Genomic DNA, 27,042 nt, shown 5'->3' on the forward strand with positions numbered 1-27,042 from the left:
CCTCCCTCTGCTCCCAGGCCAGCCCGCTCAGCCTCCCTGATTACTGGATTGCTTTCTTTGGCCAACTGGCATCATCAGGGGGAAAAGACACACGATGCTTTGACTGCACTAATTCTTCATATCAGCCTCCTCCCCCGGCCCTCCCCCCTGGTAAACCTTGATGTTGGCTTTGTTCTCCTTTTCTCAAGCATGACAAACAAGTGGTTTTTCTTTTTCCCTTTAATGGTTCTTTCAACAAAAAGGTAGTTTAGGGCTTTCTCTGGGGCTGAGAGGTGTTTCTGCTTAATGAGGTTTTTATTCTACTGTATTGGTTTCCCTGAAAAGAAATTATGAGCAGCAAACAGCTGATAATAGAACAAGACTGGAAGAAACAATAACCAAAAGAGGCAAACATTAATGCAGCAGCAGATGCATTCGCTGGAGCTGGGGGATTAAACGCCACTTCCCTTCTCCCCTGGCCGCCATTGTGCTAGCGAAAAAGTGAGTGTGGGCAGTTCTGTGTGTGCGAGAGATATGGCTGTAGATACAGACTCAGCTAAACTACCATCTGTGGAGGAAGAAGGGTGGAGAGCCCAGTCTAGACAAAGATGAGTGAAGCTCAGAGTGCCGGGGTTTACAAGGGCTGGTCGGTTACCATGGAAACTAATTGGAGCTAATAAGTAAAGGGACATTTTAACTGTGGGAACAGAATAGGAGGGGCCATTCTTCAATATCACCGTTACCTATTAATCTTTCATTTTAGGAGTGTCCTGCCTCAGTTTCTAGAATGAAGCGATTCATTCTGCACAGAGATTCCTCCTGTTGCTGCTGACTTTAAAATGCTGGATCTCACCTTTTGAAATGCGTTGTATTTTGAGTTTAGATCTTTCAAGACAGAATCAATTTCACTTTTTTTTTCCTTAAAAAAATAAACTGTTTGCAGATGGCAAGGAGAAAGCAAGGGAAGGAATGGAAAATTCTTAACTTCTAAAACTGACACTCCACCGAGCGGGGAGACAGGCTTCAGGGATAAAGGGAGCGGGGACCTGAGCTTGCAGCACCAGCTTCAGGTTTGGGTTTGCGTGGATTTTCCCTAACAAAGGCATTTTAGAACAAGGAAAAATGTGCCTTTGTGGACTCCTTTTACAATCCACCTGAAAGGTAGGATACCCAGCCACTGCGAAGAACGCAGAACAAGCAAGGGCCAGCATCTATGGCACCCTTGTACTTCTTATTTTAAAACAAGTATTAAACAGGATGAATAGTTGACACGATCAGTAAAAAAGAAGTAATGACTGAGATGTAATGAAAAGGTCTACAGTGGAGAATAGAATGAAATGTTTGCATTAGAAAGCATTTCAAACAATAATGTAAGTCAGAGACAGGGCCACTTGGGAAACATCTCATGGAAGGGGGCTTACAAGCTCAGGGTGGATGAAACATATTGATTTCACACCTTTACAGTTTCTTAAGTTTTACTTTTGTAACTCAATTTACAGTTTAAGAGATTGCAAACTGGCTTAATAATGTCTCCGGGGTCTTCCACATACACGCAGTTGAGGCAGTCCAGATTTCCAGACTGAGGTCTGGCTGGATTAACTATCACCCCCTCCTCCAAAAACAAGAGGGAATAAAATTGCCCTACAGTAATTGGCACTATTAAAATTTTATGGTGCCCCAGGGAAGTGTTAGGCCTGTCCTACCAATGGTATTGTTGACAATGTCTGTGTTGGTTATGCGTCTGGATATGGGTGTGTGGGAGTCAGTAGTTTAGTGAATTTGTGATATACTGTAAAGCACCTTATAATCACTTCTGGGAAGATAATAAGCAAATGAAATCAGGACTCCCACCTCCCCCGCCCCCTCCCCTCCCTTTCTCCTGGCAACCCAGCAGGGGAAGACATGACTCTGTGACAATACCACCCCCCTTATCTGGGCTTCAGAAACGTGTATCAGAAGTCACTGTGAGCAGCTTAATATAATATCCCACAAACACCCAAAACAAAAAGGCCAGTCTGATCCATGTCACTTGCAATTGAAATAATTCTTTTTTTGATGTTGGTATGCCAAGTATTAGCTGCTTATTTGGAATCTGGATTTTAAGGGTTTGGGGAAGTTTAAACTCTTTTCTCACTCCCATAAGTGATCATCTTCAAAACCTCAAAAAGTGTAATGTTTAAATGTTAGCTCCTAACAGGCACCGTTAGGAAGTGGATGGTATTTAAAATTCTTCTTTACTCTTTAAGATTATCCAAATTCCTTAGATGTCTGATGGAATTTTTGAAAGGATAAGATTTTTTTAAGTATTGAATTTATTTCTCAATATCTTCTTATATGTAAGAAATGTAGCTCTTTTCTGACTCAGGTTATCAATGTAATTATTTTACAAAAACAGTTCAGATAACCTTTTTTAAAAAAGCAGCTAAGAAGAATGTATTAAGACAATTCCAAATTGAAAACATTTCAAAGCAAAATTGTTAATGAGATACTTGAGCTACGTGGATGTTTATAAGCGCAATTAACTAGAAACCAATAAAAATAATCGTTGGCAGAGTGTAGCCTTCTAGAACCAAGAGCTGCAATCCAGCGATGTCTGTGAATGTGGGAAGTGATTAAAAGCCACCTTTATCTAGGAAAGTGTGTGCTGTTTTACAGAAGTAGAAACGAAATGACTTTCATTGACCGTCTCTGGTTTAGCATGGGAGACAAGAGTCCAGTGACAAAGGAGAAGTTTCGGCTCAAAGCTGAGACACCCCCCTCCCGCATCCCCACCGCCCCCCCCCCCAGCCCTTCCAAGAATGTTGGAGGCAGCCGCCCCCGAATCAAAAGGAGGTAGGAGTTTAGATTTCAAAATGTAGATGTCACATTTCAGTGCAAACTACTCCCACATTTAACACTTTATCAGCACGACAAGACGAATCTTTTATCTCCCGTGGGGTGGTGGTGGGGGAGCGGCTTGCTGAGGAGATTGCCCTCAATAGATGGGCTGTAAAAGATTTTTAGTGTTCCTGGGCATCCCACCGAGAGTCCCCCTCCACCCCACCCCCATCCCCCCAGGAGCACAGAGACTTGTGAAAAGTAACGCACAACTGGCCACCAGAATAATTCATTCGCTCTACCTTCCCCGCCGCACCTCCCACTCCTCCTTTTTGTAGCAGTCCTTTCTCTCCGAAAATCTCAGGTTACTTTGACTGGGGAGTTCTCAGACCTCCCGTCCCTGCCCAGCCCTCAGCCTCCAATCCGTAAGAGACGCTCAGCCCCAGCAATTGGATTGGGCAGCCTGTCTTGACACAGCACTGTGCTGAGTGCTTGAGGACGTGTTTCAACAGATGGTTGGGGTTAGTGTGTGTCATCACATTCGAGTGGGGATTAAGAGAAGGAAGGCTGCCCTGCTGGAGCTGTGTGGTCTTCTCCAAGTGAGAGTTGCAGGCAAATCCAAGTACTTGGCTTTGGGGAAGAAGAGAAGGAATTCATTTGCAGCGGTCACAAGAAAAGCAGTATTTCCAGGTAAAGTAAAAGACACCAAATCAAATCTCAATCTCTCTCTCTCTCTCTCTCTCTCTCTCTCTCTCTCTCTCTCTCTCTCTCTCTCTCTCTCTCTCTCTCTCTCTCTCTCTCTCTCCTCTCTCTCCCTCTCCCTCTCTCTCTCTCCTCTCTCTCTCCCTCCCTCTCCCTCTCTCTCTCCCTCTCTCCCTCTCTCTCGCCGTAGTTTGGAATGTAATGCTAACCCAGCACACTTGTCAAAGCCGGTGCCCGCCGTTCCATCAATGCCGCTATTGTACGGCTGACAGATAACAGTGCACATAGCTTGGCTGTCTTTGTAGCGCTAACGCTTCTCGAGCGTGGCATTTGAAGGTGTAGCGAAGAAACTGCCTTTGGGAGCCCGGGTGCCCTTGAGATCCCCGGTGTAGGCGCGGAACAGTAGGTGCAAATTGCTCGCCAAGGATGGACAAGGCCAAGAAAGCATTTGTTTTAGTTTTCACCATTAAGAGTTCACTTTGAAGCGGTTGCGTTCTCCTACTCGATACGTAAAGGTTCTTTTAAGGCTTGATGGCTGGCTTGCTGGCAGAGTCGGGAACGCTTTGTTAACCGATTTGTGCAAGGTAGATCGGGTCGATTTGTGATAGAGCAAGAGTGGTTTTTAATCATTTTTGGAGACTGACTAAAGTCGGGGAACTCCTTGGGAAAAAAAGAACTGGCTACCCTCGGTGCAGCCTTTAGGTCGGCTCTGAAACAAAAATGCTTAGAGCTGGAAGAAAAGCAAAAAGGGGAGGTAGAAGGAAATCGCTCTTTAACATAGCCCAGTTGCAGCTGCAGGGGGAGCAGATGGAGGTAATTCACTTGCAGATCTGTGTGTGAGTTTTACAAGTCAGGAAAAACTAAAGTAGCGGCGTATCTGGGATGGATCATTAAAGTCACTACAGTTACAGGCGTTACACAGTGTTAATTAAATGTAAATAGATGTTCAGCCTTGGCTATAAACAAATAAACAAAAAGGTTTTAATTACAAATTAGTCATTGGAAATTAATGGTCATCCGGGTGCGGAGCAACAGTAACTGAGCTGTCATCTGAAGTGTGGCTAAAGGCTCTGCCAGAGTCACCCACCAGGGTTTAATTGAATGGAATATATATAACAAGGAATGTTCGATGCTGCGTCTTACGGCATTCAAAAAAGTTTCAGACTGGTGCCTTCTTATTTGAGGGATTAAAATGGTATTTTTACTTTTCAAAAAAGATGGGTGAGTCTGGGTTACTTCTTTTACTGTACTGAAAGACTGATTTGCTTTCTGGGAAATTATGTACCAGTGCTATGGGGGAACCTGTGTCTTCAGGGAGAGAAACCCAGCCTGGTCCTTACCCTTTGCAGGTGAGAGGTTTTGGTACACAACACTGCATCTGGACTGTTTCATAAGTAGAAGCTGGGTAGTAGGCAGAAAAACAGGTTGAATGCATGGGACTCTGATTTGATAGTTCAGCTGCGTTAAGGTCTCTAACATACTGTTTCAAGTTGCGTTTTTGTATTTTTGTAGCCATAGTGCGGACTTGAAAAAAAATCATCTTTAAAAAAAAAAGTTAAGACTAAAATGATATCCCAGTATGGGGCTGAGGTGTTTTTCAGAATGTCCTGTAGCCAAGGTTTGAGCATTGGCATGGAAACAACATTCTCTCAGCAATGATTCTGAGCGTTATCGGAGTCCCAGTATTACATAACTGAAGTGAAATGGGACTTAATTCATCAGCTGAAGTCGCTTGGAATTCCATTCATTCAGTGTTGGTTTTGCCGTGGAACTAAGGTTTCAAAAAGTGTAGAGAGAAAGGGAGAATAACGTCTCCCATCATATCAGGATCGGAGCCCCTTATAGCATGGAGCAGGTAAGGAGCTAACTGACCAGGCTATTCTGGTACCTTTGTAGCATTATTTCAGGACACCGTGAAGTCCTGTTGATGGGCTGGGTTTCATCCAAGGAGATGTCCCACAGTGGTATTCCACCAAAGGCAAGGACAAGGGTCTGCTTATGAATGGAAGCCCACAGGAGCCCCAGGAGCCTATGTCCCTGGTGCTGTGCTGGAGACTGGTCACAAAGTTGCCTGGTCAGGAGGTAGACAACATGGGAGACACCTAGTCTCCAAAGAAGCACCCACGCAGTGCATGGGGTACCAACAAGACATTGAGAATTAGGGCATGGTAAATTCACACCTTGAAGACACAAACTTGTGTTTTTGTCCCCCTAACAAAGTAATGTAAAGTAACCCAGGCAATTGAAAGCACTGACTTAAAAGACAGTGCCCACGGGGCAATCCCAGTTTCTTGTCAAAATCGGGATCTATCCGTTCCAGATGGCAAACACTGAGAGACTTATTTGTGGTAACTTCTACATAGCTCAGCTTGACATTCAGTTTCTTCCTGACGGCACTTTGCTACCAACACATGAAGTTCCCATCAGTGCTCTAACAGCTGTAGAAGTGTTTGAACACACAGGGGTCCCTCTCGGGGATGTGAAAAATGACCTGAGATGGGTGGGGTTCTGTGTGTCCTGGAGCTGTGTCCTTCCATCTAGATTTGAATTAAGAGGACGTTTCCGAGAGGTGACGGGAAAGCTGGATTCATGAAAGTTACAAAATGTATATTTATGACAGAAGGGATTACTGACACAACATGAATGGGGGTCTTGACAGGGTACATGGCAGGTTGAATAGAGGCCTTCATCAAGATGCTAAAAGGGGTTATCTGTATTCTGTTTCCTTTGGGGGAACTTGATGGGCCATCAGACAGATTGTTGTAGCCATTTCCATTGTCATGGTGTAGCCAAGTGGCCAGTGTGACACTTTCCCTTCCCTAACTCCCTTGTGTAGAATAACGTTTGGGATTCGAAACCTCCCTGCCCTCTCAGCCCACAAAGCAGTATTTCTCAGCGGAGCTGTGTGTCTATCATATTAGATCTCCTCAACCTTCTTCGCCATGTGAATCAGGCCAGCTTATGGGTCCAGTCAGAACATCTGGCTCTTTTTTTCTGCATGCAAAACTGTGCAGAGCACAGAGTGAATTTAAGGGGATTTCAGTTTTATAAGCCGCTCTAAATATTCATATTTTATCATTATTGGCCTTGGGACAAAGAGGCTCATGTGTAAAATTAAGTATGAGGCCATATGATGAACTCACCTAGTTATGTTAGGCTCATGCAAAAAAAAAAAAAATGAAAGAAGGTATTTTGCAGAACAAAAAAAAAAAAAAAAGAATCCCTGAAAATATGTTTCCTGTTAAAAAATATTTTCAATTCAGTCTCACTATGTTGGGGAGGAAGGGGAAAAGCCTGTGAACTTCCCCTCAGCCTTTTCCCTCCACCTCCCATATTTCCCTCTCCCTACAGCCAATCTGTCATCAAATCCTGTGAGTCCTTCCTTGAGAACGTCTTCCACATCTGGCCTGCAGCTACTGCCCCAGTGCAGCGAATCTCCACCACATGGGCTGCTGCAACAGCCTCCTGACTGCCCCCTTTGTCTCCATTTCCCTCTTCTTGTGAATGCACAGAGACTGAAGCAAAGGTCTCCTCCACATAAAGCCACATACGTGTTCTTCACTGACCTACACCGTCATAGGCTGCCCACTGGTATTTAGCCTCAGTTTTTCCAGCCATAATCCCCTTCTATCCTGTAAGAGCAAAAGCTGTGTCTTGCCTCCAACTAAGTGGCCAGGTCAGAGTCCCCACCTTCTAAGTCTCTCATGACTCATTTTTCTAGCTTGTTGAATGGGAAGTGGGCTCATAGCATGTATGCTGTTCATTTGGGGACCTCCATGTGCTAAGCAAGTGTTCTCCACTGAGCTATAACCCAAGCCCACAGGGTTCTTTCTGATTCTCCATTCATAAGCCTGTGTGTGAGAAGGATCATTTCACTCATCTTCATCTGTTTACTCATCCGTCAGAGTTTTAGCTTGATCTCCGAATTCTCCCACAGGCTCCCCAGCCTCTCACACTGATGGCAGCCTTCTCTAGACTCTGCGCCTCAGCTAGCTAGTTATGATTGTGCCTAGTATAATGGCTCTATTTTACATCCTGCTTTTGTGATTTGCTTATTTTAACATGTTGACGACACAGGTAAGGTGACCGAGACTAGCCTGTTTTACATTCATCTCCACAGAGAACATAAAGAAATGTATGTTCACTAACTCACAGAGATACTCAAACATTGAAGGCACTTTTTAGTAATCCCTGTCAGAACCTTTAATTAACTCTTTTTTGTCTTTGTTTTGTTTTGTTTTATTTTGTTTTTCATATCAGGGGTTCTCTATATAGCCCTGGATGTCCTGGAACTTGCTGTGTAGACCAGGCTGGCCTTGAACTCAGAGAAATTCACTTGCCTCTGCCTCCTGAGTACTGGAATTGAGGGTTTTGCCACAGTCACCCTAATTAATCAGCTCTTTGTGCTTTCTCCTCATCCATCCATAACCAAAGAGGAACAGGGATGGAATTCCATTGGTTTGTTTTTACAAACCCTTAGGGGAGGCCCCACTTGTAGTCAAAGTGTGAAATTATTGTCCCAAATCAAGACTGAGTGGTAGATGAAAAATTCCCATCTACTTTAACATTCCTTGATGATTCTGATAGGACTTACACCTGTGAGTTGCCCCTCCATCACGTTAAATGCCAGTGGTGGCCATAGATCTGGATAGCCCAAGGCTGGGTTCTAATCCGAAGAAGATTCTACTTATCTATGTGGCATTGAACAGGGGAATGAGCAATGGTGAGTTGAGTGTCTGTAAGATGGATATTGGGGTACTCACCTTAGAGTGCTGTGAACAAAATATCCCATGTATGTACATCACTGCGTGTCTAATATGGAATTAGTAACCATGGGAAGGTGGCAGGTGCACTCGTGGCTCTAGGTCTACAGTGTAGGAATGAGCTCATCTTTGTCAGCCAGTCATTCCCTCTGTCTAGTCATTTGGTCTACTCATTTAGCATTTCCCAACGCAGGGGAAAATAAAGAAGGGGAGCTGGAAAGAAGGAAGCAAGTCGTTTTGGCAGTGAGGGATTTGAAGCAACTGTGTTCACACTGAGAGCCAGCGCAATGCTGCTTGAGGAGCAAGGTCCCAAGTTCATCATTAAAGAAAATAAACAGCAAGTCTAGCCAAAGTGGACCGTCCTCCAAGATCCTTTCTCTTCCTTCTGGCACGGGATCTAGAGAGAAAACAACGGGGCTGAAGAGATGGCAGGCTGCTCCTTCAGAGGATCTGGGTTCAGTTCCCAATATCTACATGGTGGTTGACACCATCTGGAACTCCAGTTTCAGGGAATCCAATGCTCTATTCCAGCTTCCTCAGGCATCAGGCGAGCCAATGATTCACAAACATACATGCAGACCACACACACACACACACACACACACCAAACCAGACCAAACAAACAATTTAGGTCAGGCTTCCAGAAAGGCAAGAGATCGTCACCTCCAAAGTAAATTTAACACAAAGTCAAATGTGGTCAGCCTACTTCCCAAACTCGTACCTACTAGGAAAGGTGGACTCTTCCTTTGGTACCTTTTCCCCGGAAGTGCAACTGACCATTCTCTCACATAAGCTTTGTCTTCTGCTTGGTAAAATGTACTCGTGGACACTAGTCATTTAACTGGTTTTCAGGAGCCTGGAAAGGTCAAGGGGCCTTCTTTTCACTCCAATCACCTAGGCTGCCACTACAGTGGGCCGGGAAATGGGAAGAAACTGGAAACATCACCCCCGCCCCACCCACAGAAACCGAGAGACTGTGCCTCTCTGTGCCTCACCTGCCCCTGCAGACTTGTCTGTAGAACTTGGAAACAGAGTTGACACTTACCAGCTGGACTCTGTCTTCAGCTGTAGCAGACAAGCTATTCTACTTTGCCTAAAATATGTGGCTCCTGTGTTCCCAATGAATAATGTACTGACGTTTTACTAATTCATAAAAGGCAGTGCTCTATTTTCAGTATTAAAACCTTGCCTTGTTTGGTTTGGTCTTGACGAGACCTTACTATGTAGACCAGGCTGCTCTCAAACCCACGATCTTCCCGCCTCAGCCTCCCAAGTTCTGGGATTTCATGTACATACAGGCTTACACTGTCACATCCACCTTAATAACTTTTCTTGTGCTCTATTTTTTTTTTTTTACAACACAGGTACAAATGTAAGAAACAATTTCTATATTTCTAAACTGTGAATCTAAGGGACAAAGACACATATATCTGTTTAACTGCAGTGGCTAAGGTTGGTTCAGACATTGTGCTTCGGGGTGAGATGTCTTTATCGTCATTCTGGAAATTCCTGTTGTACAAATTCCAACATTAGGTTACGAGTTAGAATCAGGAAGAATCTGGGAACTGCCAAGAGCCAAGCGGCTCTGATTTAAATGAAGAAAGTTCTGGGGAAGCTCAGTGGGTGAGAGCACTTGCCACACAAGCCTGGAAAGCTGAGTCCAGCCTGAGTGTGTGTTGTGAGATGGAGACTCAACATTTAAGCACATTATTTAGTATAATTTGAGGGCTGTGGAGACGACTCAGTGGTTAAGGGCCTTTCCTGCTCTTACAGATGGCCTGGGTCCATTTCCCAGCACCCAGAGGACAGTTCACAGCTGTCTGTAATTCCAGTTCCAGGGGAGCTAATGCCCCCTTCTGGTCTCTATGGGCACCGCATGTATGGACTAAGACATACTCATATACACATAATTAAAAAGAATATGTATCTTTTAACAAGTATATAGTTTGAAGTTTCTGTTCCTAAAAAATGGGCTGTAGCTAGGCATGGTGGTTCATCCCTGCAATCTGAACCCTCAGGATGATGAATCACAAATAAATAAAAGAGAGAAATCGGCCCAGGGAGTTTTCTCTCCTTATGTACATTTTTGCTTTTGCTTTATTGCTCCTGTTTTCAGATTTAACCCATTTTCAGGTTTCCCTGGTCCCAATCTTCACCTGATTTACAGATTTCAATTGTTAGAAACTGGTTCTCTGGTTGCAATTAGCCAAACTAGTGGTTTTTTATTACTCTTCCTCCATACAGTGTTTCCACTAAGAGAGTACAGAACGTTTCAAGAATTTGGGAAAATCCTTAATTCCCTTGATGAAAACAGTTCCAGTTCCATCCAGTCCATGTGTCTACCCATTTTTCTGGACAATGACAGCAGACCGCTCCAAAGCAAAGAGGAGTCAGAATGCGAGCTCATCAGATCTCCACTCCCATGGTAGAATGTTCTAGCTCAAGCAACATAGTCTGCTATGCTAATTTCAAGTACTGTCCTAAGGTACGAGCTACAGCAGAATCACGTGGGGCAGGAGAATGATTAATAGCATTGGGAGTGTGTACTTACTGATGATACTTTACAAGTGTGAGCCTGTGGATCTTCCACACTCATATTACAAATATGGCTTAGCACCCATTCACCTGTCTAGAACATAACAAGCTCCCCAAATAGACTTCCTGCCCACACAGAGCCTTCTCCTTAGCCTTCACCTGCCAAGAAGCAATCATCTAGCAAGGAGAAAGAACGTCCTGGTGGACAGATGGGCTTGGCAGCACCCAGGGATTTGGGAAAGTTCAGCTTTTAGCTTTCATCTTACAGGAAGCACATCCCAGAAGGAGAGGCCCCCACAAATCCTGTTCTGCGTTTCCCTCCTGAGAACTTCATGCTGGTAAAAGCAAAGAAGGTGTTTTGAACACGACAGAGAGTCAAATCCTAGGCTATGTAATATTTTCTACTTGGCACACTTCAGGCTTCCCAAGAAATACCAATTCTTTTCTCTGTATCTCTGCATTTAATAAAGGGATTTGGGAGTGAGTGCAGCATGGGACACAGCAAAATCCACTTTCCAGCAGTGGTGTCCATGTTCTAAGAAAGAGCCGTGCTGAGCATCCTAAATAGAACCAGAGCCCAAAAGGAATATGGGTAAGAAAGCATCACCTTGGCCGAGAACCTTCTGTGTGCACATCTGTATCCTGTGTATGGAGAGAAGCACAGAATGCCATAGGGCACCCTGCTTTCTCTGAAGGGACATCTAAGTTAACTGTGTGGGGAAGCACACACACACACACACACACACACACACACACACACACACACACACACTCCATAGTAGGGTAGAGAATTTTGTGATAAAATGTCAGTGGTTAGTGCTAATTAAGTAAAAGGGATGCCAACAAGGCCCCCTGTTGAAGGAGTTAGAACCTGAGGTCGGCTGAAAATGGGTCAAGGTCCCTGTCAAGGTTCCTGTGCAGATGGGTCAGTGTGTGATTCAACCCCAAGACGTCTGAGCTGCCGTGTTTGGGGGCCATTTTCTTACCTTCTCTTTTGCTCAGTTTCCTTGTCTTGACAACATGAAATGATCGTCACACATGGTGGTACACTGTAGGTACACAAGGGTCTGCAACCCCCCCCCCCACACACACACACAGGGATGGGAGAGAATTGCTTGGCCAACGCTTGCTTTTCAGTACTTGCGTTTGCACATTTGTTTGTATTGGAAGGGAATCTGCTTGTCAGAGAGAAGAGGAAAAAAAAGAAAGAAAGGGGCAGAGAAAGGAAGAGAGAAAAGAGAAGAGCAGGACTGTGGCTGGCCCTTGGTACCGCTCTGTGCTTGTCCATAGTGTGCCATGTCCTGTTTAAACCAAGCCAGATTCCAGACTGTCTGAATACCTCAGTTAGGGAAGTTGGTGTTGCCAGATAAGCCAAAACCTTAAACAGGAGAGAGGGATCAGGTGGGGTGACTCAGCAGGCACTGGCATTTGCTGCATGGGCCTGGCAATCTGAGTTCCGTCATTGGATCCCACAAGGTGGAAGGAGAGAACTACTCGGGAAGCTTGGCCTCACCTTCTCCGGGGTGCTGTGCCACATGTGTGCACATGTAAGCACGCGCGCGCACACACACGCACACACACACACACGCTCTTAATAAAATGGGTTTTAAAAGGAGGGGGAGGAGATGGCTTAGCAGTTAAGAGCACTTGCTGCTCTTCTGGGGCCTGGGGCTGGATCCCCGACACTCACATGGTGGCTCATAACCATCTGTAACTCCAGATCTACCAGATCCACGCCTCTTCTTTCCTCTGCAGGTACCAGGCATAAACGTGATACACAGACGTACAGACATACATGCAAATAAAACTCCCATAACATGTAAAATAATTAAAAATGTAAAAGGAGAAAGAGAGAGCAACTGACAACCATGAAGCTCTCCAGTCTAAATACCATCTTGAAGAGTTCTATTCCTATTGATGATACAATGGCAGTGAGGAAGAATGTGTGAAGAGTCATTATTAAAGAATTATCAGTCATGTCCGGCTTTGTGGCCCGTTCTTATAACCCCAGCACGTACTCAGGAGCTGCATGTAAGAGGGTAGCACGTTCATGGTCAGCTTGGGCATCTCAGCAAAATCTATCTGAAAATATAATAAAAGTAAATAAAACAATAACCAAAGGACAAAGATGACACTGAGTTATGAAGGCCCAGGGGTGGCGGCTCCACTTAAGAAAACAGCAGTACTGAAGTGGAATACCATTTTGCAGCACCTCTGATTTCCAAAGTGACAGTTTGTTTCTGGAGTAACTTTATAATGCAAATATGGGTAAAATCTGTGAACATAGGAACTGAGGAATGGCTTAGTAATTGTGTGTGTGCCTGTGTGCGCGCACACACACACACACACACACACACACACACACACACACACACACCATACTTGCGTCTCTTGTGAAGGACCCAGATTCAGTTCCCAGCACCTACATGGCAGTTTACAACTGTCTGCAGCTCCAGGTTCCAGGGCGTCCAATGCCCTCATCTGGCTTCCTTGGGCACTGCGTGCATGTGGTACATTTGCATTTGTGCAGACAAAGCATTCATATAGACAAAAGTAAATAATATTTAAAATATGTGAATGTAAATGCTTAACAATAGAGTTCAAACGGATAAACTTCAATTCTGATGGTTGATCGAGATGAGAAAGGAACACAACCTGTGTTTACAGAACTAAGACATTTCTCCTTAGATTAAAAAGAATCTTCTCTCAGATCACAAAGAAGAGGGGCAAGGAGAAAGGGGGGAGGGTGATGGCAGGAGTGGGGGGAGGAAGAGGGGAGAATGGCGGGGGAGGGGAGAGGGGGAAAGAGGGGAGGGTGGCGGGTGATGGGAGGAAGAGAAGGTGATTATTGATTGGCCAAGTAAAATTCTGGTATTCCTAAGTTTGGGAAAATAATAAATTTTCTAGTAAGAACACCAACCTCCTTCTGCAAAACACTTATAATTCTCTTCTTTCAACTAAGATAATGCTGGTGGAAGGGGGTGTAAAATTTAAAGAGAGTCCAGAGGCAAAAAGAGATGAAATCTTTGAGTTGCCTCTGCTCGTAAACCTTCAGGTTTTCCCATGGAAGAGCTTGATTGATAGCCTCTCGCAGAATGTATAAATGACATGTTTTACAAATGATATACCGACTCACAGCCTCCTTTCTTGCCGACAAAACAAATCATTCCTTACAAAATGCTAATTGGTGCACGGTAATTGTACAAATTCGTGGAGTCGAGTGGGACATTTGACGCAGGTACAGTAGGCAATGACCAAATCAAGGTGATTGGCATACGGCATAGTTCCGCGTTTGAAGATTTGGGAAAAGCTGCCAAGCTGGGCTAGAAGTTGCTGTATAGCCAAGACTGGCCTTGAATTCCTTAGTCTCCCATCTCTACCTCTTCAGAACTCCTGCTTCCTCTTTTCATTCATTTTGTTTAACCCTGTAATGGCCTCTTTAAAACAGAAGACCCATTTCTTGTCAGGCACCAACCATATGCAATAGAGGAACCTCAGGCTTAGCTATGGTTTTCTTTAGAGAGAACAGTTATGTTATTCATTTCATAATCTTGCATTGTATCCTGGGGCACTGTGACCAAAGGAACATAGAACTTGAACCACCATGATTTGCAATTGAAATATATTTCTTTAAAAAATGACTTCATTTTTAATTATGTGTATATGTGTATGTATGTATACTTGTACAAGCACACACATGTTTGTATGTACCCACGGAGGCCAGAAGAGGGCACCAGAGTCCCTGGAGAAAGAGTTAGAGGTGACTGTGAACCATTCACAGGTGATTATGAGCCATATGCTATGCTATGAATTGAACTCAGGACCTCTGCTACAGCAGCCAGTGCTCTTAACTGCTGAGCCGTCTATCCAGCCCTTGAAGTGCATTTTCCTGTTGATGAAAATGTGTGGAAATAGCAACAACCATGGAGACTTGACAGCATTTTGGTTCCTCAAAAGGGACTTGGGTTCCAGTCAAGTTTTTAATGAAGACTTTGGCCTGGGTTATGTTACTCAGCTGAGTGCTCTGAACCAACTACTTTGGTTCTCCTGGGAGAAATGCCAGCCAGAGTCTCAGCACCTGTAATCTATTTCTCACTCAGAGTTGCCGGGCATGGGGGCATAATTGACATGAGCCAGTTTATAGTTGAAAGCCATTAGTGGCTGGCAACCAAACTGATGAGACGTCCTGCTCAAGGGCGGAAGACCTAATCCATGAGCACCAAAGTCAGCTCGATAACCATCACATGCAGCAAGAGCACAGGGCGTGGCTGCACACCCTCACGGTCCCTCCAGCACCCACTTAGCTCAATGGGCAGACGGAGGACCTGAAGGGAGGCTACACGATGAGGTCACGGAATAGGATCTGCCTATTTAGGAGTTTGTATGGAGACAGGGTCTTACGTAACCTCGAGGGTGACCTCGACCTCACAGGACTGCCAAGGATGACCTTGAACTTTAGATCCTCCTGCCCCCATCCCGGAAGTGCTGGGATTACAGGTGTACACAAGCTCATCCACAGCTGTGAATAGCTTAATTTCAGATTCCAATTCTGAGTTGTACAGGTTGAGCATCTTGACCTGTCTATTGGGTTACAGAGGTTTCTTGAATTGGAGAAGTTCAGAATTCTTAATAAAATAAATAAATAAATAACAAAGAAAGGAAAAATAATACCCATGCAGTCAAAACATTCTGTCAGGGACTTGCTGACACATAAGGACAGAAAACAAAGAAAAAAGAAGCATGAAAGCTTTCATGTTAGCCTGGGGAGATAGCTCAGCTCTAGGTGTTCGCTATGCCAAATATAAAGTTCAACGCCCAGAAGTCACCAAAAAGAAAAATAAAAGTACCGTGAGGTGGCAGCACGTGTTTGTAAACCAGAGAAGTGGAAACAGTTATATCCTTGGGGCTCATTGGCTGGGCCAACTAGCCTAGCCTATTTGGTGAGCTCCCACCCAATGGGAGACCCTGTATCAAAAAATAAGGTGGATGGTATCTGAGGAATGTCACCCAAGATTGTAATGTGGCTTTCACATGCATTTGCAAGCCTTTGAATAAACACACACACACACACACACACACACACACACACACACACACACACACACACGAAAACATTTATGTTTAGCAACTGTTACTCTGATTAGCCATTTTGCCCCAGGAATATCTATTGATCTACCAGTCCAGTTCAGCCCACAACTAAATCAGGTGCAAAAGCATAGAACTGTAGGTATTTCTGGACCCTCGGCCACCTCTTTGGTTTCATGTGAATTATACTTCACACAGAGCAGATAATGAACTAAAATGCACATTGCTGTTTCCTTGATAACTGTTCAAGGCTCCAGTGGAAATGAAGACAGTGTGCTGAACAACAGGTGTTGGGGGAGGTGGTGGTTACTGCAAGGACAACGCAGCAGGCAGTGCAAGGGGAAATGGCAGAAACCCCGAGAGCCCAGGGCCCAGGGCCCAGGGTCCGGCTGCGGCCAGCAGCAGGGTTAGCAGCAAACTGATTCTTTTTCAGGAACACGATGTTGTTCCTTTACCTTTGTTTTACCATCCCCTTCATCTAGATCACATTGCTCTCCTCTTTCGAGCAGGTATAGTGGCCTATGTCTGCAGACTCACACTTGGGAGGCAAAGGCTGCAAGACAACTTGGAAAGTTCAAGGCCTGCCTGGTCTACATTGCAAGTTCCAGGCCAGATAAGACTATATGGTGCAAACAAAGATGTCTTTAAAACTAAAGCAGTGGTGGTAAGGCTGAAATAGCCAACAGCCCTTTATGTTTCTAAATTAAGTTCTGCCATCTCTCTAACTCCACTGATCTTACTGACCTCTGGTGAATGGAACTAGTTGTTTTTTGTTTGTTTTTGTCATTCATCTACTATAAAGCAGCTTCTTAGCAGTTTTTACACCTTCCGCTTATGGATGTCCACACACTTTCCACATCACCCTACGACTCCCTCCCTCCATATGCTTTTCTGCTCTTGACTAAACTGGTCTCAGGCATCCTGAATTTACACCTTACTTCTTATACACCACTTGCTCCTACTGCGTTCTCAGCTGAGCTTGGCTTCCAAAATGGTTCTGAATGCCAAAGCTCACCCATCTTAGTTTGAAGTGAAAGATCCAGCCCCACTACCTCAATGGAACTTTCTTTCTCCAACTCTTCCAGACATCAATAGTTTCCTTTTCTGTCTGATCTCTTTCCACTTAAAACTTTCTCATCATTTTAGCCCTTGGTTATGTACAAATTTGCATTTATTGCCATTCCTCATAGATTTTGCTTCCTTATCCTTGGATTACTAGCCTCACTAAGGCAGAAGTTGAGGTTTTAGTCCTGTGTCTGTCAAGCATGGCCTGGATATCACATATCCTTACATGCTGTAGACCCTCATTACAGCCACAGTTAGGGTGGTCAAAGATGACTGGGCTAAAAATTATACTTTGGTCACTGAGAATTTCAGGACACTAATCAGCTGCGAATCCACTGCTATCCCAGGCATCTTCTGACAATGTGGAAGACACCATCACAGTCACTGATTGTCTGGCTCGAATATTTTTCCATCTTCTGCCCACATCACTCTCCAGGGCTGCCTTAGAGCCAGCTGGCTTCCAGCCAGAGACAGACTCAGAGAGACAATAGGCCGACCCTGATCCCCATCTTTCCTGATTAGATGTGAAATTGTATAGCTGGGTGTCATTCACATGCCAGCCACTCGGAACTCTATGTTATCAATTAATTTCTCTTGAGAGCTGAACTGAGGAGATTGTGACAATCATGGTTTTGAGGACCTGTAAAATTAGAGCCAGACCAGATTGCGAGGGAAGGTGCTGGGTAGGGAGATCCATCTTCTATCTGCTGCTCATCATGGGTGGAAACAGCCATAGACCCCGTGGAAAATCAGTCTCTCTGTGACAATGGGGTTGGATTATAAAATTTATTTGCCTAGGAATGGAAATCCTTGTAAGAGAATTAGCAAGCCACATGAGAAGATAGGATTGACATAATCTGTCAAAGATAGTGAATCATGTGTGCTGGTGTATCTCACATAATTTAAAATTGGGGGTTCTAGGAAATTATGAAAATATATGGTATTGGAAGTACATATATATTGGAGAATATCTAAGGAATTTCCGAATCTGAAGAAAGATAAGGTGAATTTGTAGAGAGACCTGCCAGAAATCAAAAAATTCTTCTTTCCCTTTTTTTTTTTGTTTGTTTGTTTGTCGTTTTTGTTTTTTGTTTGTTGACTGAATTGTTTTATTTTTCAAGACAGGGATTCTCTGTGTAGCCCTGGCTATCCTGGAACTAGCTCTGTAGACCAGGCTGGCCTTAAACTCAGAGGTCCACCTGCCTTAGCCTCTCAAGTGCTGGGATTAAAGGCGTGCTCCACCCTTCCTTCTTTCTTGTGATGGGGTCAAACTCAGAGCCTCACATGCCAGGTAAGCATTCTACCACTGAGTTGTATCCCTAGCTCACAGAGAGAGTTTCTATGAGAGAGAATTAAACAGCCCAGGTCTTCTTTAAAAGTTCAGATTAAGGCTGGTGTGGTGGCTCAGAGCACTGGCTATTGAAGAGGAGCCAGCACCAGCTCACAACCGGCTACAACTCCTTTCCCAAGGGGGTTAGACGCCCTCTTCTGGCCTGTGTGGGTATTGCAGTGCACACCCTTATTTACACTCATACACATAGAACAAAATAAATAAAACTTAAAAAAAAATCCAAATCTCTGAATTACCACTGGGACTGATGTGAGTTCACATTCAGTTTTATGTTAAGACACAAGGGCATGAACTTCATTTCTTCCTCGACCATGGATTCTCTTGCTAAGTTCCCAGGTGAGAAACTGATCGCTGCAAAGAATTGTAGGGGTGGAGGTGGGGTGGAATCTCCTTTTTAGATGTATTTCTGGTGAAAAATCCACTCCAAAGCAAATAACCAGCCACGTTGCTATGGAGAATGTGTGCACCTTTACGCTAAAGAGCTTTGCTTTTCTATTGATTTGTTTTGTCTGTGTGTGTGTGTGTGTGTGTGTGTGTGCGTGTGCATGCATGTATGTGTTTGTTTTTGTTTTTTGTGGGGTTGTTTGGGAAACAGTCTGGCTATGTAGTCTAGGTTGGGCTCAAACTTACCAGAATCCTCCTGCCTCCTGCCTCCTGCCTCCTGCCTCCTGCCCCTGCCCACTTCCCAAGTACTCAGATGACAGGAGAATGTCACCATACTCTTTATAACAGCATTCTTTTTTTTTTTTTATAAATACCCACAAATGCTGGTCATCACTCCTTCTAAATGTCCTCATTGAGCTAAGTCATGGAAACTATTATATTTGGGGAAGCAAAGAAGATAGGCCACTGCTGGACCCAGAAAGGCAAAGTTCAGAAAACACTATTTCCTTGACTCTGAGAACTGGCTGGGTAGAGGGGCCGTTAGTGTGAGAGCTCAAGACTTTTTGGTGGGAGTTGTGGGGACTCATCACAAGGACCGCCAATAAAAAAGGGACTGAGTTCTATCTCTACTCATAGAACTCATGTCTTCCGACTCCTGCTTCCCTGCTCTTGTATTTAAAATTTGTCATTAGTGGACAAACTTACTGAGTGCAAGCAGGTGAACTATCCACTCAGTAATAAAACGTCATTAGGAAAAGAACATTTGAGAAATTTCCTTAGGTAATGGATCTTTTCCAAAAGAAGCAGGAGAGCTGACTTCTCTGTGCTGCAATAAACTACAGGACATAGATACAACTATGCATCCATATAGATTATGTTTAAAACTGATCTATTTGCAAAGAAAACAAAATTAATCACTATTGGTTTACAAACATATGTCATACTCTTTACCTTACATTTTTCATTTTGCACCATAAAAAAACAACTTACTAATCTGAAATAAAAAGATTTCTTGACAAGGAGCAAGTGTTTTTTCCTCTTCATTGTTGTATGTATCTAAATGAAACCGTTATGGTTTTAAGAGCAGTGAAGGAAATATGTCATAGGAAAAAGAGTGGTTTTGTTGGTATATTTGGACTATTGGTCATGTTTTAATTCACTGGAAAATATGATGGCAAGTCTGGCTAGAATTATACAATAAGCCCAAGTGTGGGCTAACCTACATTCCAGCTTCTGATGGGTGAATTTTGTTGGGAATGTGAAGGCAATATAGCAGAATGATAACCCATTTTTGTATATAGGAAGTGCCCTACAGTGAGTGCTAGAAGATGAGTCTCAGCAGTTCCACCTTCTGTCTGCATGAGATGCTCACCCCATCTCTATGTAAGCCCCATCGCCTCTACATGTGCTTCTCCACACCTTCATCACTCTCCACGTGCTTCCTAGTCATAGCTCAGCTGTCCAGAGTGAAGGACGCTGCTGGCGTCTCTGACCATGGCTGGCACTAGAAAGCACACTGTGCCGGTGCTACGCTCCTTGAAGCTCACTTGCCCTGCCAGCTCAGTTCTGTACCCCTACTGTCTTTTCTCAACCATGTTCAAGGACCACCATCCCCAAACACACGTGAAATGCAAACTGCTCAAGTGAGAGACTGAACCTAAAAAGGCCTCTTGGAAGGACAACTCAAAATGCTGACCAACACGGTCATGAAGGCATCGTTCTCCTGTTCTCCCACCAAAGAGACAAATTTGGCCCCAGACATCAGCTTGCTGTAAGAGAGTGGGAATCTTGTCTGGATTTTACTACAAGTTGTGAGCCCTCTGAGCATAATTTGATTTTTCTCCATACCTTATGAAATGTACATTTTTAGTTCTTTACAATTCCATTTGTGCATTTATTTAGAAGGAGGCATGCCACAACACACATGTGGAGATCAGAAGACAACCTTTGGGAGTTGGTTCTCTCCTGGCGCCATGTAGGTTCTGGGAACCGAACTCAAGTTGTCAGGCTTGCTGGCCAGTGCATCAATCCACTGACTGATCTCTCTGAGCCCAAATATATACATTAAAATGCCAAATAACAGCAGACACTTAAGACTTTGTAAAGCACTTTTAAATTTGTATTTGGTTTTGACAACCTTATAGAGAATGTCATATAATTAAATACCTGTGCCCATTTTTTAGGATAGGAAACTGTCACATTTGTAGATAATATACACCGACATATTAATGTCTAGCCAACAAGACCATAATCTGTGAATATTATTGTCAATATTTTTAAGAGAGTGACCATTGTTCCTCTTTTTCTTATGTTTCTATCCTTTTCAATCTACACACACACACACACACACACACACACAAACACACATACATGGGTTGGACACACACACACACACACACACACACACACACACACACAAACACACAGAGTCCTGCCCTGACAAAGTAGTTCAGCTTAATGACTGACTTCACAATGCTCCGAAGGAATACCCAGAGAACTGTTCAATTTTCGATTTTCAGTATAGTATTCAATGACTTACCTAAGATAGATATTTATTGTAAAATTGGCTTTGCTTAGGCGTTTTTTCCTACCTGTAGACTGATGTAAGTGTTCTGAGCATGTTAGACATGTCTAGCAATGGTGTGTGATAGGATACGTGGATTAGATACATCTTCAGTTGATGGTATTTTTAGTTTTTAACATCCTGATGGGGCTGTAACCCCACCATTATTGAGGGATACATATACATGAGGCTGGTTTTTTTTATAAAGCAAGACAATTAGGACAGCTTATCAACTACAGATTAGTCTGATTAAACTGACTCCTATTTGTCTTATAATTTTCCATTAAATTCGCAACTCCTTTTGGCTCTTCAGGTTTTAATAAAGAAATGCAAACACAGAAAGTTAAGCCATTGCACACACAACAGAGCTGGTGAGCCTTGGAAGGAAGACCTAAGATCTGGGTCTATTCCTCTACACTTTCTGTAATCTATTTGTATAAAATGGAAAGTTAACTTGCACTTAAAAGCTTTCACAAACCAGGGTCACACTGTCTACCAACCAGTCACCAATACTCAGTAGCACTGATCAAGGACAGTTCGTAATTTAATTTTGGACTTTTTTGAGATATGAATCTCATTATGTTGCCCAGGTTAAACCTTGAATCAGACTCAAACAATCCTGCCTCTGCCTCTAGATGAACGGGGACTATTAGGTATATCATTGTGTATATAAAAGTTACCATTGTTTACACATCATACCACCATTGCAAATCATCTTTGTGGGCCCTTATTAAATTTGATCTTCATGATGGCTTAGATGAGGACTAGATAAAATGAGTGATACTGCATTCATTTTATGGATTAAGAAATATAAGGAGTAGGCTATGTAGGTTTCTTGCCCGGGGCCAATACTTGGTAATGTTTAAAGACCTATTTCCCAGGGATCGAACTCAGGTTGCCAGGGTTGGCAACAAGTGCCTTTACCCACTGAGCCATCTCACTGAAGTGTGTGTGTGTGTGTGTGTGTGTGTGTGTGTTTATTCTTTGCTGTGCTGAGGATCAAACTCAGGAATCACCCAATACTGAGCAAAACCTTTGCCCCTGGGTGCCATTCCCGCTTTCCCCTTTCCCTTTTAAGCCTAGTTGAGAGTTTCATCAGCTTCTTTTCCTGATATTTGTTAATTTTTTTAACCCTGAAAAAAATCATTTTTAAGAACATAGCGTGTAAGGACATATATTTGTTTTAAAAGGCAGGTTGAAAAATCTTATCCGAATCCACAGCAGTCCCTGGCACACTCTAAACATTCAGTAATTGCTTGTTTAATGAATGGATGATGTTTAGAGTTCTCTATTAAAAAGCTTTTAAGACATTATGGTCTAAATACTTAAACACAAGACCTAAAAATTAAGCTGGCTCAATTCACCAAACCTCAGCTTTATAGCAAAGCGCAGTTTCAAGCCAGAAAAAGAGACAGAGAACAAATTTCACTTTTAAACATTTAAGTCAGCCCTTGGAAGGTCGGCCCTCTTGGTAATCTGAAAGGTGTGGTCTTTGACTGGATAACTTTGTTTAGATTAGAGTCACTTGTCTGCTTGACAAAAGTAAAGGACAAAAAATCCTGGCACGCTGCTGGTTAGATCTCGTGATTTTTCCCTTTCCTTTTGCTCTAACCAGTTAGATAAAGAATCCAAAAGTTTGGCAGAGAGCAGACAGAGCAGGGGAACACCCATCTCTAAAGACAGCGGCACTTTCCCAGGTGCCCCTCATGGCTACTCACCAAGTAATGACCCAGGAAGAAACTACTCAGAGGCAAGACGGTGACAAACACCCTTCCACCTTCCCGCTTCTTTTTTTCCTTCCTTTAAAAAACAAAAACAAACAGACAAAAAACCCAGAGCCTTATTATGTAGCCCAGGCTGGTCCGGAACTTGCTATGTAGACCAGGCCATCTTGAAGTCACAGAGCTCTGCCTGCCTTTGCCTCCTGAATGCCACACTCCCCACCCCCACCCTTCTGAAAGCGCGCTTGCAATGGTCTGTTCTGCGGTATCTTTCAACTCTGAAATCTCACATGCCAATCATTCAGATACTCCCTCCCACCCCTGACCCCCAAGTAAGACAGTTGGGTGAGCACGGAGCAGCTCTACATTCACCCAGTTCCACTTACTTCTGAAAAGCCACCTTTGTCTTAGTCCAGAGATTCCAGTACAGCACACAGACACTGTAGGCGCACACCCGGACTTTACTGTGATGTGAGGGAACTGTGGGTAAAATCTGCACCCACTGGAGTCAGGTGATTCAGCTGGGCCTGGTGTAAAGCCTTAAAGAATTCCTTGCAGATGTCTGCCTGCCCCTCATCACTCCTTTGCCTGTCTGTCACTCTTATCCCTGGCTCAAGCTTCAGCTTTGTAATGACATGGGCAGCTTTCAGAACCAGACACAGCATTCTTGCAGGTTCTGCTTGCTGAGGGTTGTTTCTCTCTTGAGTTCCAGCACATCCTTATCAGTATCTCTCGGTCTGCAACCTCTGGATGGGATGGCATCCAGAGTCCAGTCTCTTACACCTCCTGCTTCCTCTTCGGCCTTTCCCCAGTCTGTTCTTGCCTCCCCTCAACACCTGCTCATGGGTGTGCATAGCACTGCATTTGCAATCTGTACTTCTGCTTGCTTGCACAAAGACCCTGTGACAAACCTGATTCATTTTATACTGAATGTCTCCTGTTTCTTTCTGTTAGTCAACCCTCCCCCAATGCACCATTTCTAAAGAGTTAGAGCTTAAAATTCTAATATCAAGATGTTGAATTGGGAACTCAGGAAATAGTGCAGTCAGGAAAGTACCTGAGGCCTTGACTACAAGCCAAGGAATGATAGAAATTTAGGTGTACGTTTAATCTCAGGGCTGGAGAGGCAGTGACAGGTGGAAGCTGGGTGGCAGGATGGATGGCCAGGTCAGTGAGAGATGCTTATCTCTTCCAATCAAGGTGGAAGGCATCTGAGGTGTGTCAGAGGAAGTTGACCTCTGGCATCTACATGCACACACACACACACACACACACACACGCACACGCGCGCGCGCGCACACACACACACACACACACACACACACAAACTCACAGAAAACTTTTCATTCCTTAGACCATCAAAGGACTGTTTATCCCTTAGTCTAAAGTCACAGTAATATCTAGGTTATTATCTTTCACCATCTTTTTAACTGGTTTCTTACTGGTTACTTTTATTCATAGCACAGTTGAGGTGGGGTGGGGGGTACTGGGTAGTGGACCGGACTTGGCTCCTGCTGAGCCAATGCTTCGTCACAGAGCTATACCACCAACCCAAGCCTTTCTGTTTGTACGTTTACATGTATAAACCCAAGCAGCTGCTAGGACCCCTCTCAGAATGTGTTTCCATTCCCTAGAAGAGGTACCTGCGGGGACACTCAGACTCTTGAATTCTCTTCTTTAAACGGTAAATTGTAGGCATCAATTACATGGATGTAGTTTACATTTCCGACAATTTACACTTTTTTTTTCCAGACCCAATTAAACTTCCCACACAGCTACAGTGCTTCTTCCTATAATTCACCAGGTGAAAAAGAGTTTGCTCTGAAGCTGTCCAGAAAGAGAAGAGTGAGATTTTGATAAAAACTTGTTAACTGATGTGCAACTCTGAGGCCGTTAAGAGTGGAAGGAGGCGCTCCTGCAGGACACAAGCCTGCCTGCACATTGCTGCATGTTGGCAGGCTCCAGACTCCAGAGCAATGCTTGTCCCCCAGGCTCATGCCCAAGCCAGCCTTGAGAGGCGTGGGCCGGTGCCCAAAGGAAAGCACTCCTATTGTTTAGAATCAGGGCCTCACAAGGAGGTGGCTTGGTGAGGTCTCACTGTTGTTCTGCGTAGGCAAGGCATCCTCCTGCTCACTCCACCTGTCCCTTGGATAACCGTGTCCTTCTGAAATCACTTCTAGTTCCTAGTAGATGAAAAAGAATTTATCAAGTAAACATGCTATCTTTTCGCAAAAGGAATTTATCCAATAAATGTGTTATGTTTTCCTCCTGTAGAACGGCAGTTCTTTTCCAGATTCTTCGGCAGCTCACGCTGACTTTTAACCAACTTGAATCTACATGTCCTTGGGTCCTTAGGAAGCTACCAGAAGCCAATTTATTCAGTTACTTCATATCAGTCTAAATAATTTCTCCTGACAGATTACTTCCGTTCTAAGCCCCAAGTACTTTTTAATCCTCGGCAGGTTATTGCTGAGGATAAGTGATTTCACGTTTCTCATAAAGATGCCCGTCATTAGAGATATTAACACGCATTCCTTCCCCTTGGGTGGAAGGGAGCTGTCGTTTCAGCAATGTTGGCCCCGTCAGCCTTCCTATTGTCAAACGCAGCAAACGATGAGAAAATCAATTTACTCTTCAGAATTAGTCAAGTGAGGAATCCTTTGAAGTGAGGGTGGGGGCAGGGTTTCGTCTGGCTTCTAGAATCACGTGAAAGCTCATACTGTATGTACGGCGATAAAATGTGATCAAATGTAATGAGAGCTAGTACCTACCCCCTAAAACAGAGGTCTGATGAGCAGTGGATGTGGTGTAAATGAATCCCTGTTCTAATATTGTATGTTCATAGGTAGGACACAGCATCTGAGCGCCAAGGGGAGTGGTGAAGTCAGAGCCTCAATACTGAAGTCACTTGGGAGGTCTGAAGATGTCTGTTGGTTTTGTACAACAGAATCCAAGTGAACTTTGTTTGTGGGGTTTTTTGAGAAGGAGACTGGCCACGTAGCCCAGGCTGGCCATTGAGAGTAGAGGGCAGGGTGAGGAACAGGGACAGGATAAATATGAGCAAAACACAAAGACATACGAAAACAGCACCAAGAAACCCAGTATTTCCTACACTTCCTAAAACGCTTCTAAATTAATTAAGTTAAATAAATAAAAGCAAAGCAAGAACTCGCTTCCTAGCCCTGCCTAACCCAAGTTTGCACCCTGAGCGCCCCATGCCTGGATGCAGATGGGCTTTGCATGAACACCTTCCCATGCCTGGAGGCTATTGTACATGCCACAGATGGAACAATTGACATCTTTACCTTGTAGATTGGCTGAGACACGGAGGAAAGCCCTTCAGGGCCCCCAGAACCCTGCGAGTGATCTGCTCGCTGGCAATGCCTTGCTTTCTCCACCCACAAAAGGAAGATTAGGTCGTTGTTCAAGAATGACAAGCATTTCATATTTGGAAATGACTAAATAATGAAGTGCCTGGATGCTACAGAAATACAAGGAGAGAAGAAGATTCATTTCAAACCAAAGTCTAGTGCAAACATGACCTTTCTATTGTAAATCTCATGAACAGGAAAGAAATTACACTGGGAGCTTTGTTTCTGAGGCTGAGAATTCGGAAATATATTAATGATAGGATATCTCAGATGGAAAAAAACTGTTTATTATAATCTGCCATCTATGGAGATGAGAAAAAATTCTTTCTGCTGCATTTTTCTGAAAGAATGTAGTTAGTGGATTTAAATGACAGACATGGAAGGGTCATCTTTTTATCCTTTGCCTCCAGGCAGGGCTGTAGTTAAAGCTCTCTTGAGAAAGGGAGCATGCTATGACCCCAAAACCTCTAGGTGAGCAAAACAAAAATTAAAAACAACAGATGGCAAAGCTCAGGGGTATTTAAATTAATAAAGATCAGGCCTGGTTGGCATTATTTGAGCTAGAATTCATTTCTATTTGCAAGTAGCATGATGCTTAACAAAAGTCCAAACATGGTCTGTTTGGCAATAGGTCTGTGTAATAAATTCCTTTTAGTATTAGTATTAATGTCTGGTCATTGTTTTGTTCTCTTCACCAGGGTGGTGA

The 27,042-nt window shown here is 43.8% G+C and overlaps 1 protein-coding gene across 3 annotated transcripts in view; it reads left to right on the plus strand.

Moving 5' to 3' along the window:
• Positions 1-3,045: 3,045 nt before the first annotated feature.
• The window catches only part of Sulf1 (sulfatase 1), a 167,025-nt gene continuing 143,028 nt past the window's right edge, over positions 3,046-27,042 (plus strand). Inside the window, exon 1 of one of the 3 annotated variants that reach the window (XM_042270725.2) lies at positions 3,046-3,486. The gene's annotated coding sequence lies outside the window, so the exon portion shown is untranslated. The remainder of the gene's footprint in view (positions 3,487-27,042) is intronic. The other 2 variants (XM_006974694.4, XM_076563708.1) reach the window with 2 other exon arrangements.

This window comes from Peromyscus maniculatus, chromosome 2 (genome assembly GCF_049852395.1).
Source record: "Peromyscus maniculatus bairdii isolate BWxNUB_F1_BW_parent chromosome 2, HU_Pman_BW_mat_3.1, whole genome shotgun sequence".
NCBI lineage: Eukaryota > Metazoa > Chordata > Mammalia > Rodentia > Cricetidae > Peromyscus > Peromyscus maniculatus.